Source organism: Aquarana catesbeiana, linkage group LG03, assembly GCF_042186555.1.
Source record: "Aquarana catesbeiana isolate 2022-GZ linkage group LG03, ASM4218655v1, whole genome shotgun sequence".
Taxonomy (NCBI): Eukaryota; Metazoa; Chordata; class Amphibia; order Anura; family Ranidae; genus Aquarana; species Aquarana catesbeiana.
The window spans coordinates 486,312,472-486,330,856 of record NC_133326.1 but is presented as its reverse complement, the minus strand read 5'-3'; the positions used below and the strand labels follow the sequence as shown (position 1 = coordinate 486,330,856).

General features: G+C 43.5%; 1 long non-coding RNA gene across 1 annotated transcript in view; it reads left to right on the top strand.

Moving 5' to 3' along the window:
- The window catches only part of LOC141134597 (uncharacterized), a 159,818-nt gene extending 150,192 nt beyond the window's left edge, over positions 1-9,626 (top strand). Inside the window, exons 2-4 of the long non-coding RNA XR_012243228.1 lie at positions 5,060-5,252; positions 8,049-8,145; positions 9,225-9,626. This is a non-coding gene — a long non-coding RNA (uncharacterized lncRNA). The remainder of the gene's footprint in view (positions 1-5,059; positions 5,253-8,048; positions 8,146-9,224) is intronic.
- The last annotated feature ends 8,759 nt before the right edge of the window (positions 9,627-18,385 follow it).

Here is an 18,385-nt window from a genome sequence, read left to right as displayed (position 1 = left end):
TTTATGAAAATAAAATAAAATAAAAATAAAAATAAAAAATATAAAAATATAAAAATATGAACATGAATTATAATTGGAAAAAACTATGTTTCAAAAAGGCAGGAGACGACATAGATTAGAAGTGAAACTAAAGTTAAAACAGCCTCATAGGCAGAGTCAATGCCTGTTTTGACGATGTTAGTCCCCAATTCCAATATATGCTATTCCCCCTCAATTAGATGGTCACATAAATAGCACATTAGGAATTGTCTATAAAGGCGTTAACGTCCACATCTATATTCAGTCCATGTGGCGTATAACTTTTTATTCTATGGACCCAAGACATCTCTAGTTTTGAAATGTCTCGTACCATAGAGCTCCCTCGCCAATACGGTCTATACCGATCGATACCAACAAAAAGAGTGTTGGAGGGATCTCTGTCATGTACCAGACGGTAATGCTTTGAAACTGAATGCTTTTTGAACCCTGTCAGAATATTGGTGATATGCTCGTGGATATAGTGGAATGGGTTTGGCCAGTTGCTGTAGACACAAAAGTCTGGGTTCTCCTGTTCGAACAGGAATTAAAGGAACATACACGACATCGGTTACATTTATAGAAACCGGTCAACTGGTCAAAAAAAGTGGTTCTTACAGTTGGAGGATCTAGGACACTGGGGGCCAATTTATTTCTAAAGGTAGGTGCCCCTCTAAAAACAGTTATGGGTTTTGACGGTAAAAATTCCCTCAAAACCCTGTCATTAGTGATAATATGCCAGTGCTTAGAAATTAGTTGTTTTACCTCCTTGTGTTGAAGGGAATAGGTGGTAATAAAGGGAACTCCCAGATTTTGATTTAAGTTATTAGGCCGTGGTCTGTCCTGTAATAAGAGTTCTCTATCCATACTCCGTACATTTTCCAAAATAGGCAAAAGATTTTCTCTGGTATATCCCTTTTCAAGGAATCTCTCAGTGAGAGTATTGCTTTGTGTTAGAAAAGTAGCGGAGTCTGAACAATTTCTGCGAATTCTCATATACTGGCTTTTGGGAATTCCATTAAGCCAAGGTCTGTGGTGACAACTTTCCAATGGGATATAAGAATTACGGTCACTTTCCTTGAAGAAAGTGGATGTGGACAAACGATTACCCTCTATATTTAAAGTAAGGTCCAAAAAATAGATCTGGGTTTGGCTCAACTCAAAATTCAGATGAATACCTCGGTTATTAACGTTGAGGGAGGACAGGAACTCATGGAGCTCCTGGCCATCACCGTCCCATAGGAGGAGGATGTCATCTATATATCTTGCCCACAGGACAAGATGGGGACTCCTGTGGGCATAGATGACATCCTCCTCCCACTTGGCCATAAAAAGATTCGCCAAGCTGGGGGCATACTTAGCCCCCATAGCGACACCACAGCTTTGGCGATAAAAGCGATCTGAAAACCAAAAGTAATTATGGGAGGCCGCAAAGCCAAGCAATTCCATAATAAAGGAAATCTGATCAATATGAAGGTCATTGACCGCCTCCAAACCCATATCGTGGGGGATAATGGTATATAGGGAAGTGACATCAGCACTCCCCATCCACATACCGGGTTTTATGGAAATATTAGAAAGAAGGTTTAACACATGGCGTGTATCCTTAATGTAGGAGGGCATTCTCTGCACAAGGGGCTGTAAAAAGAAATCAATATATCTGCCCACCCGGGACGTAACCGAATCGATCCCACTCACAATGGGACGTCCCGGGGGGCAGACCGGGTTCTTATGAACCTTTGGTAAATAATAAATGATGGGAGTCTTAGGAGCTTTGGGAATTAGAAATAAACTTTCCTTTTCTTTAAGGATTCCCAGTGCGGAGCCCCTAGAGATGATCTTACGGAGCTCCCTCATATAGCCATTTTTTGGATCGGAAGGGAGGGGAGTATAGGTGTCAGTAAGTGAGAGGAGGATGTCATCTATGCCCACAGGAGTCCCCATCTTGTCCTGTGGGCAAGATATATAGATGACATCCTCCTCCTATGGGACGGTGATGGCCAGGAGCTCCATGAGTTCCTGTCCTCCCTCAACGTTAATAACCGAGGTATTCATCTGAATTTTGAGTTGAGCCAAACCCAGATCCATTTTTTGGACCTTACTTTAAATATAGAGGGTAATCGTTCGTCCACATCCACTTTCTTCAAGGAAAGTGACCGTAATTCTTATATCCCATTGGAAAGTTGTCACCACAGACCTTAGCTTAATGGAATTCCCAAAAGCCAGTATATGAGAATTCGTAGAAATTGTTCAGACTCCGCTACTTTTCTAACACAAAGCAATACTCTCACTGAGAGAGTCCTTGAAAAGGGATATACCAGAGAAAATCTTTTGCCTATTTTGGAAAATGTACGGAGTATGGATAGAGAACTCTTATTACAGGACAGACCACGGCCTAATAACTTAAATCAAAATCTGGGAGTTCCCTTTATTACCACCTATTCCCTTCAACACAAGGAGGTAAAACAACTAATTTCTAAGCACTGGCATATTATCACTAATGACAGGGTTTTGAGGGAATTTTTACCGTCAAAACCCATAACTGTTTTTAGAGGGGCACCTACCTTTAGAAATAAATTGGCCCCCAGTGTCCTAGATCCTCCAACTGTAAGAACCACTTTTTTTGACCAGTTGACCGGTTTCTATAAATGTAACCGATGTCGTGTATGTTCCTTTAATTCCTGTTCGAACAGGAGAACCCAGACTTTTGTGTCTACAGCAACTGGCCAAACCCATTCCATTATCCCATTTATTACTTGTTCTACCCTTGGGGTAGTTTACATGTTGCAATGCCCTTGTGGCTTGCAATATGTGGGACGAACTAAACGCCCCCTTCAGGTGAGGCTCAACGAGCATATCACCAATATTCTGACAGGGTTCAAAAAGCATTCAGTTTCAAAGCATTACCGTCTGGTACATGACAGAGATCCCTCCAACACTCTTTTTGTTGGTATCGATCGGTATAGACCGTATTGGCGAGGGAGCTCTATGGTACGAGACATTTCAAAACTAGAGATGTCTTGGGTCCATAGAATAAAAAGTTATACGCCACATGGACTGAATATAGATGTGGACGTTAACGCCTTTATAGACAATTCCTAATGTGCTATTTATGTGACCATCTAATTGAGGGGGAATAGCATATATTGGAATTGGGGACTAACATCGTCAAAACAGGCATTGACTCTGCCTATGAGGCTGTTTTAACTTTAGTTTCACTTCTAATCTATGGCGTCTCCTGCCTTTTTGAAACATAGTTTTTTCCAATTATAATTCATGTTCATATTTTTATATTTTTATAATTTTTATTTTTATTTTATTTTATTTTCATAAAATTTTTTTATTTTGTTTTTATATTTTTATATTATGCTATGTGCTATTTTTGTGACCATTCAATGGAGGGAGAATAGCATAGACTGGAATTAGGGATTAACATCGTTAAGATAAACTTTGTCCATGAGGCCGTTTTTTGGCTTTAGCTTTGCTTCTAGTCCTTTGGAAACATAGGATTATCTATTAATATTCATGTTTTTATTCCATATGATTATATAGCCCTATGTTTTACTTGCCTTGATAAGGTTTAGAGTTATTATACTTCATACAGCATACATGGGTTATTTTATACGCTTCCTGTCAGAGAGGGATACAAATGTGTTGTTTTCTCTGCTATAATCTTTAGTCTAATCATATGCTATTTAAGCTGTCCTTATGTAATTAGAGGTGTGAGCACCTTTTCTGTGGGATGTCTATATGACTCCGCTCTATATGTTAATCGATGATGATGCCCATACTCAAGATGGCGCTGTATGTTTGTCAATAGAGAATGATGCCCATACTTAAGATGGCGCCGCCTGTCTCCCTAACGGGACTCAGAGCGAGGCTTGAGTTGGGCTTATAACGTGGTGGCTCAGCACGCTGCCTGTTCCCCATTGAGAACGTCAAACGTATGACGAAACGCGTCTGGGAGGGGCGTGCTGACGTCACCACGTCGTTCGATTGAGGACGGGAGTGTGTCCGGAGGCCGGCCGGCTTCGTTTTTACTGTCTTCTCAGCTTTTAAATCTCGTATCTATGTAAGTGCTATTCCTTTTATAATAAAACCTACTATATGCAGTATCACACTATTGGCTCTTCATTATATATGTGCTGCTGAGTCCGGACTGAGAGGGCTAGACGAGGTACACCATTCCGGTCGGAGTCTGGCTGGGATCGTAATACATCTGCCTTTTTTGCTTTATTTGTCTGGTAAGGGGACAATCCCTAAGGTCCGTTAAATATCTGTTCTTTTGGTGTTTGGTTCCTGTTTTCACTATATCTGCATACGAGGGTCTGTCTTCTGGTAAGCAGCTCGTACTATTAGCTTTCTCAGCACCTGGTGGGAGTTCTCTCCACAATCTTTCACATATTTTTGGGGTGTTTTACATACGTCGACTGTCCAATTATATCTGGTAAGCAGATTTTGGAAGTTGTTGCATTTTTCACCCGTATATAATTTACATTTATATTTAATTCTTTGATTCCACGTATTTCTGCATGATTGCATGATACTCACCACATTGTCCTATCTATTCATTCTTTTTTGGATCATAATCTGTGGATACACGGGACGAGGGCGCCCTTCCTGCCTCATCTGGAGTGTACATCTAAAGGCCCAGGCTGGGTTTAAGCCACTCGCCCTTTTATGTCTTACTTCTGGTAAGCGCAATATATATTGGAGTGTTCTGCTAACTGTGTCCGCCATTACTGTTTCCTTTGGAAGAAGTTTATTTCATATACTTATCCTCCTTGCCTGGACTGTAATTGGGACCATTTATTTCATGTTATATGGGACTTCACAATTGGACTTTTGTTTATATCACTTATAGCGCGGTTTTCTCTTTTTGATTTAAAATAATACAGTGCTGTATCGCTAAAATGGCCTGGTCATGAAGGGGATAGAACCTTCTGGGGCTGGAGTGGTTAAACTGCTTGAATTTAAAAATACATTCAGCAATGTATTTATGATTAAAAAGCTGCCTTAATTTGTGTCTTTTATATCTGCCTAGATTTCAACTTTAAAGGTGAGCCTCAGAAATTGAGGAAAGTATGGGTGTTTTTTAAGAACAGAACCAGAAACATTTCACAACTTTGGATAAAGTCCTTACTGTCTGGCATATAAACTGCAACCTAAACATTCCGAAACATTGTCTTGCCATCTCTTCTTGAAATTTGTCTAGTTAGACTCACATTCATTTACAGGTAAGCCATAAAATCTAATTTGTATGATACATTTTTATTGGGAGTCAAACTTAGCAAGTTTTTAGAAGCTGGATGTGTCTTCCCATATGAAGATGGATCTTCTAGCTACACTGTTTGTTATAAAAAGTCTCCTGAAAGATGACAGATTTCTTTCACTTATCCATTTCATAAGCAAACCAGCTTGCTAGATTGAAACAGTCATAAATTCTCATAGTGATTCGGAAATGTTTGCCTGTTATGCTTTTCTGGGAATTTCATGACATCATTTAACATTAGCATTGTTTATTATGTGACATGGAAAAGCATACAAGACACTAAGAGGATATTCCATGATAAGAAAGGGGTATTATGTTCCAAATACTAATTTGAAAAGAAGAGGCAAACTATATTAGATATATCTATCAGGCAACATAAAAATGTAACGTTTATACTGTCTAAAAAAACAAAGCTTAACTTTGTGCAATAGTCTCTTCTGTACCTGTCAACTTTAATATGTTAATCACTTCAGTAGCTGGTATAGTGGTCTTCTGAGTGGCCTTAAGCTGAATCCTACAAAAATGCATGGCCTAATGATATGTTCTGATTACTAGAAATCAAACGGGTTTTTTATGCCTATCTGGCCATCCCTGGTGCCAACATCTCTTTGTCCAGGCCAAGTGCTCAGTTATTTGGTTAATTCCCTCCCCACCTGCGGAAAGCACTGTCATCAATGTCAATTCTGCATAGGGACGAAATGGTTCCTCATGGTCCCCTAGCATTTCAGTACTTGATCTGTGACTTTACTATTTTAGTTATGAATAGCTTGCCTTTCTTCTGGATTCTGTTCGTCTGTCTGCTGCCTGACCTGACCTGTGCCTTGTTAGGAATTCACTGAACATCACTTGTCCTGACTACTGTATCTACCAACACAGCACTTTACTGAGAATCAATCAAGTGCTTGCATGTCAGCTTTTGTCAATGCAGTGAATTTAATGGCTACTAACTTGGAAAGTCGTACAGCAAAAACCTTCTTTTAAGGGTTCCTTAGACCAGAGGTCTCAAACTGGTGGCCCTGCAAAACTACAAGTCCCATGAGGCATTGCAAAGCTGACAGTTACAAGCATGACTCCCACAGGCAGAGGCATGATGGGACTTGTAGTTTTGCAAAAGCTGGAGGGCCACTAGTTTGAGACCCCTGCCTTAGACACTGCAATTCACAGAAGTCCACTTCTTGGTGACATACAGAGACCATAGCAATCTGTTGCAATTTCTTTGTTTCCAGGATAGCATTAGTAGTTACATTTTTGACTTCTTGTCTGAATCAATTGTCCTTTTAAAGTGGTTCTAAAGGCAGAAGTTTTTTTTTTTCATCTTAATGCATTCTATGCATTAAGATGAAAAAAAACCTTCTGTGTGCAGCAGCCCCCCTCAGCCCCCCTAATACTTAGCTGAGCCCCATCTTGATCCAGCGGTGTTGTCTGAGAGCATCAGCTGTCCGGCACTCTCCCTCCTGATTGGCTGAGACACAGCAGTGGGTGCTGTCAATCAAAGTCAGTGAGCTGATGAGGAGAGAGAGGGGAAAGGCCGTAGCGTGGCTCCGGTGCCCTCATAGCAAGCTGCTTGCTGTGGGGGCACTCGGGGGAGGGAGGGGCCAGGAGCGTCAGCGAGGGACCCAAGAAGAGGAGGATCGGAGCTGCTCTGTGCAAAACGCAGGTAAGTATGATGTTTTTGTTATTTTAAAACAAACAAAAAACAAGACTTGAATATCACATTAAGTTTTTAAAAGTTTATGAAAGAACCCTATTTTGTTACATTAACCCTTCCATACCATTTAGGTACTACACAGGCTTTGGCTGTACAATGCAGATACCTAATCTTGCCTTTACTAATATTTAGGCTCCCACTTAAGTGCCAAGATAATGCTGAAATTGAGAACACTGTACCACTTCTTTAAAATGCTCACCCATTCCCTCCTGCCTCTTCATATTGATCAGTCACTATGATGGGTGGCCTTACTGGCCAGTAGAAACAGCCAGTATGGCTGTGTCTGAGAGCATCAGCCTTCAGCACTATCAGGAAAATATTGATCAGTTGAATCAGTTCAAATATTGATCAGTTGAAACTATTGTGTTACAGCATCCTGATTTCGGGGTTGGCTTTGCCACTGCAGTGGTCACCTAAATTTATGTGATTGCCCTGCTGAAGCATGTTCAGTATCCTAAGGGGGGTATTGCAAGGTTTAATTTAAAGCCAACTAAAGTTTGATTTAACAAATATAAAAGGCTCACATGAATTCAGCCCTGCATTTAATATTTATAAATATAACTTAAATGTATTTTTTTTACATGCAAAACAGTGTGAGTACCTGAATTAGACCTATAATTAGACTTGGTACAAGCTCCTTGCAGCCCACTGTTCAGCAGAGCTCAGAGATGGGGGGGGCAACACAATGAGCCAAGCAGTTGTGATACAGTGCAAGGAGCCTGCTGATAGGAGAAAAAAGTAAAATGATTGCATTAGTGTGCTGCTTCTTCTTTAACTGTCCAGTCACAGGGTAGGCATGTAAAAGATACAGTACCTGTAAGTCAAAGTGCGGCAGAGAAAGATCAGGTCTGTGCTGTGTGGCAGAGCAGTGTAAATCTCAGGGCTAGATGAACAGTAAAAATAAATGTATTTGTCAAAACAAAAAAAATTTAAAAAACTGCTTTCATATATGTATTTCATCAGTGTGGTGTTGTTTGGTGTTCTCCTTTAATATCCAGACAGAATGACATAACAGAATTTGTTATTGCTTTCCTTGTTTCTCCATATTTGCAGAATTTAGATGACCCATTAATGCTCACACGGATGCCAGACATGTCAGTTTTGCTCAATATACAGTATTCTTCACAGAAAGGCCACACCACAAAGCTATGTAAGTGTCAATTGTATCCTACTTCTTAAAGACTGACAGCTGAACAGTCAGCAATATAAAGGGATTATGAGAAGAACAATGAAAATAGAGGTGTACACAATAAGTGATAAACTAACCAAACTGTCAGTTTTAGATAATAAAAAGGGGGTCTTTACAGATCACATTAACTGCCACAGACACCCGAGAGACAAATCTGTAGAGTAGAGCTTGCAGGTCTGACTGGATTATTATGTATAGATAGTTATCTCCCAAAGATGACAATCTAGGGACTTGCCTCTCAAAGACACCAATCCAAGGGTTTCTGATGAGTACATCCACACAAACTTGATACACGTGTGAACCTATATGTACGAGCATATGTCATCCATACATAGTCACTTGGTGGTTTCATCAAATATAAATGTTTGACAATCTCATAATATCAATATAAGTTACATAGATACATAGTTAAAAAAAAAAAAAAGACAAATGTCTATGGAGTTCAACCAACAGAAAATGAATAAAAAAATAAATTGAAAACCTGTATATAAACAACCTACACCCACAGTTGATCTAGAGGAAGGTAAAAAACATTATATGCAAAAAAAGGGAGAAAGGTGGGTGCCATGGACGTTGGCTAAGACATTGTTTTATTAAAAAATAAATAAATAAAATAAAAAACAATATAAGATATGTTCCAATTTGCTCCAACAAGGGAAAAAAATATTGTTGCCTGATTCTGATCAGATATTTCCTGGCACTACAATCTATGGTGTTATTTTTATAAATAGCCAGTGATCAGAGATACATCCAGCTTTTTTTTTTTTTTTTTAAGACAATCAGCTGAGGAAGCCTACACCACATTTTTATGTACCTTATTATGAAGAAGCCTTTCCATATGTGGAGCTTAAACGTTTTTCCTCCAGACTTAAACAGTGCCCCCTTGTCATTTGCAATGACCTTCAATTAAAGGTTAATTCCACGTTCGTGGAGAAAAAAAATAGCAAATAAAGAAAAAATAATATAGCACATATAATTGCGACACTAATCATATTGTGATTGAATGTTATTAAAAATTACCTTTCTTTTTCAATCTGCAGCTACTGTAATTTTCTGAGAATGCATTTCGATTTGGTTACCTGAAGTTTTCTGTACACAGAATGTGTACTGACCACTCCCCAGAAACATCATTTCCGGCTTGTGTGATTGGCTCACCAATTTTCCCAGAAGTCTGCCTAAGATACAAGTCAGATTTCAGGCATCCCCGACAAAAAAATGTAATTTTTTGGAGAGATACTTTCAACAGGAGCACATCTAAAAGGGATGCAGGTCCAGCAGATTTCCTCATTAGTGCCCCGCAGCTGCACACCTGACAGTTAATTATGAAACCACTCCCATTAGACAAACTCAGTACAGAGAAACATGCATGAATTTCTTCAGAGTAACAAAAAGGTAGGAATTAGCAACAAAGGTTGTTATAGTTCTTGCAATGTACATCGATCACCCAGTGTCAGGAGCCAGGGAGCGTCTCCGCTCGCCGGGCTCCGGTGCGCATGCGCACGGGAAGAGCGCTTCGCCGCACACCCGTCCGCGGCCTGATGGTGCGGCGCGCGCGGGTGCACGGCGGTCCTCGTGTGCGCGCCGTAGCCCGTGCGGGTGCCCGGTAGCGCGTCACACTGACGCGCTCGCTGGGCAGGGAGGCTATATCCAGTGCCCAGTCGGGTTGCTGGTTTGTCGTCAGCTCTCCCTGTTCCCTGAGCCTGTGTTACCCTGTGATCTGCCTGTCTCTGTGTACCGAACCTTTGCTGGACTGTTAACCACTACTCTCCCGGATTGCCCCTGTACTTATTGCCTGATCTGTGTACCGAACCTCTGCTGGACTGTTAACCACTACTCTCCCGGATTGCCCCTGTACTTACTGCCTGTCTCTGTGTACCGAACCCTGGCCTGTTTAACTACCACTCTGCTGGACTGTCTTGATTATACCTGCCTGATCTGTGCCGAACCCTGGCCTGCTTAACCACCGCTCTGCTGGATCTTGTGATACCCTGATTACTACCTGCTTGTTCCCTAACCTCTGCTTGTGTTTTCAGCTCTGCTTTCTGCGGATCCCAAGACACCCGCTTCCAGCTTTGGTACCTACTATCCTACCGGAAGCCCGTGCCTCCGCGTGCCCTCAGCCTTCTGTACCCATTTCGGGGGTCTGGGTGCGCGTGGTCGTAAGGGCGAGCCGCTCTCGGCATCTCGGCCTCGGTGAGTATTTGTCCGTGACAGTACAAACCAGCCAGATGTCCGAGGCCGACAGAGCGCGCTCTCCTCTGGAGATCCTGTGCCAACAAGTATCTACCCTCGCTGACTCCGTACAGAAGTTACAAGAAGGTTATACACAAATTGATAACCGTCTGCAGCAGATCACCGGGTTACTACCCTCCGCAGCCGCAGCTCCTGCACCCAGCAGTGGGGGTTCACTTCCCCAAGCTCCGGCCAACCCCACTGTGGTCATGGCCCTTCCCGAGCCCAGGGTCCCTACACCTGAACGGTTCTCGGGAGACCGCAAGAAGTTTAGGGCTTTTAAAAACGCATGTTCCCTCTACTTCGCTCTACAGCCGAGAACCTTCTCGTCAAATCGTCAAGGTGGGGTTTGTGATTTCCTTGCTATCCGAAGAACCCCAGGCTTGGGCCCACAGCCTAATGGAACAGAGCAGTCCTGCCCTGAACACTATCGAGGCCTTCTTTGAGAGCATGACCCAGCTCTATGATGATCCGCAACGTATGGCTACAGCCGAAGCTATCTTGCACCATTTGTCCCAAGGAAGAAGACCTATTGAGGACTATACTGTGGAACTCCGTAAGTGGGCGGCCGATACAAACTGGAACGAGCCGGCCCTACGTTATCAATACCGTCAAGGCTTGTCTGAATTACTCAAAGACGAGTTAGCTAGGATGGAGACCCCTGCTTCACTAGAGGAACTCATTCAAGCAGCTACGAAGCTCGATCGGCGTCTTCGGGAGCGGCGCTCAGAGCGGTTTCAGTTGCCTCGCCCCGCCTGGGCGTCGCCAAGGCCTCACTCCACAGTATCCTCAACCTCATCTTCAGTTACCACTGCATCGGTCCCTGAGGTCAAACCAATGCAGCTCGGCTTGGTCCGAGGTCCGTTAACCTCCGAAGAGAAGCAGCGCAGGCGGCAGTCTAACCTATGCCTCTATTGCGGAGGAACCGGACACTTCCTACGCAGCTGTCCGATCAGGCCCAGTAAGTTCCCTCAGTCAAATGTATTGAACTTTCCAAACAATAACATTCCCAAGGCTTATGTGATGTTGTTTATTTCCCTACAGCTTCCGGAAAGGGAGACTCGCCTGCAGGCCATCGTTGATTCCGGAGCCTGCAGTTGTTTTATAGATTCCGCCTTAGCACACAGGTTGAAGATCCCTTTACAAACCAAAGAGCAGGATCTACAAATACATTTGGCCGACGGATCCCTTCCTTGCTCTGGTCCCATCACCCAGGAGACCCAACCTATTCCAGTAATCACAGACTCCGGCCACCGGGAGTTTTTACGGCTTGACTTAATTCATTCACCAATCTTTCCCGTCATACTTGGCCTACCATGGTTACAAGCTCACGATCCACTAATCAAATGGAGTACCAAGACAGTATCCTTCTCTTCTCCGTATTGCTCTCAGCACTGCCGGCTCCCGGATTCCAAAGTTTGCGCCACAATGGTGGCACCACCAGGCAATCTCCAACACGTCCCCTCCGAGTACCTCGAGTTTCAAGAGGTTTTCAGTAAACAAATGGCTGACCGCCTACCACCTCACCGGGCCTACGACTGTCCAATTGACCTTCTTCCTGGATCCGAGATTCCATTTGGCCGGATATTTCCTCTTTCTGAAACCGAGCTGGAGGCTCTAAAGCAGTACATAGACGAAAACCTTGAGAAAGGTTTCATCCGCCCTTCATCCTCACCCGCCGGAGCGGGTATCTTTTTCGTTGGGAAGAAAGACGGTACCTTAAGACCCTGCGTAGATTATCGACAGCTTAACAACATCACAATTAAGAACCGGTACCCGTTACCACTCATTCCCGAGTTATTCCAGAGGTTCCGATCAGCTAAGGTGTTCTCTAAACTTGATCTCCGAGGGGCCTACAATCTCGTCAGGATCAGGGCTGGAGACGAATGGAAGACGGCTTTTTGATCCAGATTCGGGCACTTCGAGTATTTAGTGATGCCATTCGGACTCTGCAACGCTCCAGCCACCTTCCAACATCTAGTGAATGACATATTTCGACAATATTTAGATGACTTCCTTGTGGTATATCTGGACGATATCCTTATCTTCTCCCCTACGCTAGAGATGCACAAGAGGCACGTTAAACGGTTCTTGCCATTCTTCAACAACACAAGCTATACCTGAAAGCCGAAAAGTGCGAGTTTGAGAAATCAACCATACAGTTCCTGGGATTCATACTTTCTACCAATGGGGTCGCAATGGACCCACAGAAGATTCAGGCAATTCAGGAGTGGCCGGCCCCATCTAATAAAAAAGGGGTACAGAGGTTTATAGGATTCGCCAATTTCTATCGGAAATTTATTGTTGGATTCTCGGCCATTGTGGCACCTATTACCCAATTAACCAGGCAACACAGTTCTTTTCAGTGGTCCGCAGCTGCTCAAGAGGCTTTCCTTAAGTTAAAAAAATTGTTCAGTTCCGCTCCAATCCTCTGCCATCCTGACCCGACCCAACCCTTCGTACTGGAGGTGGACGCATCGGAAATCGCAACTGGACAATTCTCTCCCAGAGACAGGGACCAAAGGCCATCCTACACCCAGTAGCTTTCGCTTCTCGGAAACTCAGTCCACCGGAACTCAATTACGATGTGGGTGACAGAGAGCTGCTGGCTATAAAGTTCGCTTTAGAGGAATGGAGGTATCTGCTGGAGGGGGCAGTTCATCCGGTGATGATCTTTACGGATCACAAGAATCTCGAGTACCTCAGAACAGCAAGACGGTTAAAACCCCGCCAAGCCCGTTGGGCCCTCTTCTTTTCTCGCTTCAATTTCCATATAGCATACAGACCTGGGGCAAAGAACGGGAAGGCCGATGCCCTTTCACGGATGTTTTCCGCAGACTCTCAAATACCAACACCCAGCACGATCCTCTCTCCTCAAAATTTCCTCGGACTAACTCAGGCAGACTTAATATCATCCATCAAATCTTCATCAGGCGCATGTACAGAACCAGCTGTGCATTCCCTGAAAAGATACGAAGATCTTTTCTGGATTAAAGGAAAAATATTTGTACCACAAGTGACGCGGCCCTTAGCCCTTCAGATGTGTCATGATCACAAGATGGCAGGACATTTTGGGAATAAGAAGACGGCTGAACTCCTTTCTCGTTCTTTTTGGTGGCCAGGATGGAGAAGGGATTGTAAAGAATATGTGGCGTCCTGTTCCCTGTGCCAGAGAAACAAGGGCCAAAACACCAAATCCTGGGGTCTGCTCAGACCTTTGCCCATTCCGGAACGACCATGGGTTGATGTGTCCATGGACTTCATCGTTGACCTACCCAGCTCAGAGAATTTTTCCACCATCCTTGTTGTTGTCGACCGCCTTTCCAAAATGGCCCACTTCCTGCCCATGAGGGGTACTCCCTCTGCCGTAGACACGGCCAACATCTTTCTAAAGGAGGTTGTTAGGCTCCATGGGATACCAAGGAGCATCGTGTCGGACAGAGGCGTCCAGTTCACGTCCAAATTCTGGAGGGAACTATGCAAGGCACTGGGTATCAACATTTGTCTTTCTTCAGCTTATCATCCCCAAAGCAATGGCCAGACGGAGAGGACCAACCAGACGCTAGAGCAATACCTCCGCTGCTTCTGCTCGGGTTCTCAGGATGATTGGGCGAGCCTCCTCTCCTACGCTGAATTTGCGTACAATAACTCAATCCATGCCTCTACCAACCAGACTCCTTTCTGGACCAATTGCGGGTTCCATCCCACGTCCTTTGCTAACAATATCCCCGAAACGGCAGTCCCTGCAGTCCAGGATAGGATAATTTCGTTACAATCTAACTTTCAGAGAATTCAAGACACACTACGCAAAACCCAGGAGGACTACAAGAAACAGTACGACCGGGGCAGAAAGGCAAACCCAAGATTCGACGTAGGAGACGAGGTCTGGCTGTCCACCGTTAATCTGAGATTACCACTGCCATCTCGAAAGCTCGGGCCTAAATTCATTGGGCCTTTTCAAGTCAGGAGGATCATCAACCCTGTGGCTGTGGAGTTGGCACTTCCCAAGACATATCGGATTCACCCCGTTTTCCATGTGTCACTATTGAAGCCTGTGGTGCCCAGCCCTTTTCCGGGAAGAAGAGAACTCCCTCCTCCGCCAGTCAGAATCGATGGCGAGAATGAATTCGAAGTGGAATCCATTCTTGGTTGTAGAAAGAGGGGCAGGCAGCTACAGTACCTGATTCAATGGAAGGGGTATCCCCCCGAAGATAATTCCTGGGAGCCCGCCAGGAATCTGCACGCCCCACAGTTAATTCAAACGTTTCATCAAGATCATCCGGAATTGATGGCCAGCCTTGGCGTCCAGTGTCCGCCCTTAGGAGGGGGGCACTGTCAGGAGCCAGGGAGCGTCTCCGCTCACCGGGCTCTGGTGCGCATGCGCACGGGACGAGCGCTTCGCCGCACACCCGTCCGCGGCCTGATGGTGCGGCGCGCGCGGGTGCACGGCGGTCCTCGTGTGCGCGCCGTAGCCCGTGCGGGTGCCCGGTAGCGCGTCACACTGACGCGCTCGCCGGGCAGGGAGGCTATATCTGACGGCTCCAGTGCCCAGTCGGGTTGCTGGTTTGTCGTCAGCTCTCCCTGTTCCCTGAGCCTGTGTTACCCTGTGATCTGCCTGTCTCTGTGTACCGAACCTTTGCTGGACTGTTAACCACTACTCTCCCGGATTGCCCCTGTACTTATTGCCTGATCTGTGTACCGAACCTCTGCTGGACTGTTAACCACTACTCTCCCGGATTGCCCCTGTACTTACTGCCTGTTTCTGTGTACCGAACCCTGGCCTGTTTAACTACCACTCTGCTGGACTGTCTTGATTATACCTGCCTGATCTGTGCACCGAACCCTGGCCTGCTTAACCACCGCTCTGCTGGATCTTGTGATATCCTGATTACTACCTGCTTGTTCCCTAACCTCTGCTTGTGTTTTCAGCTCTGCTTTCTGCGGATCCCAAGACACCCGCTTCCAGCTTTGGTACCTACTATCCTACCGGAAGCCCGTTCCTCCGCGTGCCCTCAGCCTTCTGTACCCATTTCGGGGGTCTGGGTGCGCGTGGTCGTAAGGGCGAGCCGCTCTCGGCATCTCGGCCTCGGTGAGTATTTGTCCGTGACACCCAGAGGGGAATGTTTTTTTTCTTAACAAATGTGGAGTTATGCTTTAACAATTTTGCAACAAGTTTACTATATGATCATTTCTGTATTTATACGGGAACTCCACATTCATGAGGAAAAAAATAGCAAATAAAAAAATCTATATAGCGTATATAATTGCTACACAAGTCATATTGTAATTGAATATTAATAAAAATTACCTTTCCCTTTTAATCTACAGTGCTTTACTTTCCAGTAAAATGCAATGCAATATATGGCTACCTGGAGGTGTTCACAGTGTGCACAGAACTCCCCCAGAAATGCCCCCAGAAATGCAATGTCCTGCTTGTGTGATTGGCTTACTGATTTTCCCAGAAGTCTGCACTAAACAAGTCAGATATCAGGCATCCCCTGCAACAAAAATGTAATTTTGGTGAGATACTGCCAAAGGGAAATCACCTATAAAGGGATGCAGACCATGCACATTTCCTCATTAGAGCCCTGAAGGTGCGTCAGCTGATTGATAATTATAAAGTCATTCCCATACAGATTCACTCTGACATGGATGCAGACAAACAGCTATTTCTTCAGAATAACAAGAGGTAACAACAAAGCAAGAAAGTTTGTTAAAATCCTTGCAATGTACATTGATTGCCCAGAGGGGGAATGTTTTTTTTCTCATCAAATGTGGAGTTGCTCTTTATACCTCTTCTCAAGGTAGAATCAGTTCAGTTCAGCTAACCTTTCTCCATAGCTGAGCTCCTCCATGCCTTTTATTAGTTTGGTTGCCTTTCTCTGCACTTTCTCCAGTTTTCCAATATCTTTTTTGGGAACTGGTGCTCAAAACTGAACTGCGCATTCTAGATGAACACATTCAATGATTGGTAAGCTGCAATATGTTACATCTTTGTTTTGGGTTTAAATACGTTATAAAATGCCTTTAACGTAGAAGTTAAAGTAAGTAAAGTCTGAGCAGTGGTTAGCAGTGGGAGCAGGTTTTCTATTCTGAGCAAAAAGAGAGTTTTTTTTTAAGGACATTTCCTATTATTATGAGTAATTCTTTTACCCCCCCCCCTTCTCTCTTGTTCCCTAATTTCATTCCCCCCTTCCTTTTACTACTCCCCAATACACACAAACTTTTTTCCTTCTTTCCATTTTCCTCCCCCCTTTCCACCTACAGTATTTCCTACAAATTTGTATCTAATGTGGAAAATAAACTTGATACATTTTCCCATGCAGCATATTAGGCAAACCAATTGAACTGCACATTTAGCACTTTCATAATTAATTATGATCAAGGCCCAGGTTTGTACAGTTAAATCCTTAGACAGATTAACGTGATTAGAAACAAAAAAGGCTTTATAGAAAAACTACCTTGGGATAGAATTGCCAGTAGAATGAACAATCCTTACGGAAGCTATAGACAGTTAGCACTGCCTCACTGGGTGGTAACGGCCTCTTCCAATAGTCATTTGGTGCACCTCTACAAAGTCGAATTGCTAGTACAGTCCTTACAAAATTAGTAGATTCAAAACTAGATACACACTCTGATCCTTATCATCTCTCTCATTCCTTTCTGATTATATAGCTGTTATTTATGCAAAGCCTTAACAAGTATTTATGGACTAGACACAAGGCACTCTAATCAGAATGAAAGATCAGCAAACAAAAAGGAAACCATCAATTGGTTGCGTGGGAGACAGGGGCTTAATAAAGTACCAAATGAACTAAACAGATACAGTTTACATAAAAGATATATTCTTTATTCATAAAGTGCTAAAAATGAGGAGAGACCAGGAGACAAGTGCTTTGTACTAAAAGGAGCAGGCCATGTTGGACAGTCTTCCGGCCATGCTTGAATATGTTGCATCGCTTACTGTGACAGTGATTAAAAGACGTCATTAGGTCCTTATAGGATTACTGTCAGTTAGACAAACCCAGCCTACTGTCATTTGAGCTTGCCATGTCAAAAGAATCTAGCATTTGACAATTATCAAGGGAGTAAAAGACACCCAATGACAGCTGAAAATGAGATCTCCAAACACTGGCAAATCACTTGTCAGTTCCTGGCACCAGCCTTTCATTGATATCCATGTTGGCTTATCTCTCTAGAGAAGAGGAACAATGAAACTTCACAGATCCCCTCTCCATCCTGCAGGGATTTTTACAAGCATAACTGTCAGAAGGAAGAATGTGATTGAATATTTCATTCCTCTGGAGCCAATCGATACTCAGTCAATCATACCACACACACACATTAGCTAGCATCTGAAGCTTGAAGCTGCTCTTATAACTAGTTCAAATGTCATGGCTTTTAAATATACAAAGCAGACTTAATTACATCTAATTTTCTCTTCATGTGTAAACTCCACTAAGGGGATATGCCAATGTATTCTTCAAGGACCCTTAACCAGTTGATTGGTATAGAGGTATCGAGTTTGTAAACTACAAAGCCATAGGCATTTTAGAATACTGGAAAAGAACTCAACTCATTTGATTCTTATGGAAGGACTCTAGAGAAATAAATAAACCTTTGTTTCCCCCATATCATATAGATGGGAGCTTGCAGAGCCTATTTTAAAACTGTGCTAAGTGTGCTTTTTTGTAGATTCATGTTAAAAGAATACCCTCTTCGTGAAATGGACTAGTATAGGCACACTATCTGTATAAAACTTTAACAATTTAAAAAAAAACAATAACTTTATTATAATACCCTTAAGAAACAGAGCAACAACAATTAGATGCGGCTACATCAAACATGCACGAATTACACAGTGATGATCACAAATTATATCCTTGACCATGAATTGATGAGCCTAGAGACACTGACACTTTTCCAAAATAAAGTTGGAAGCATGTGTTGCTCCCTGATGAGTCCCCAT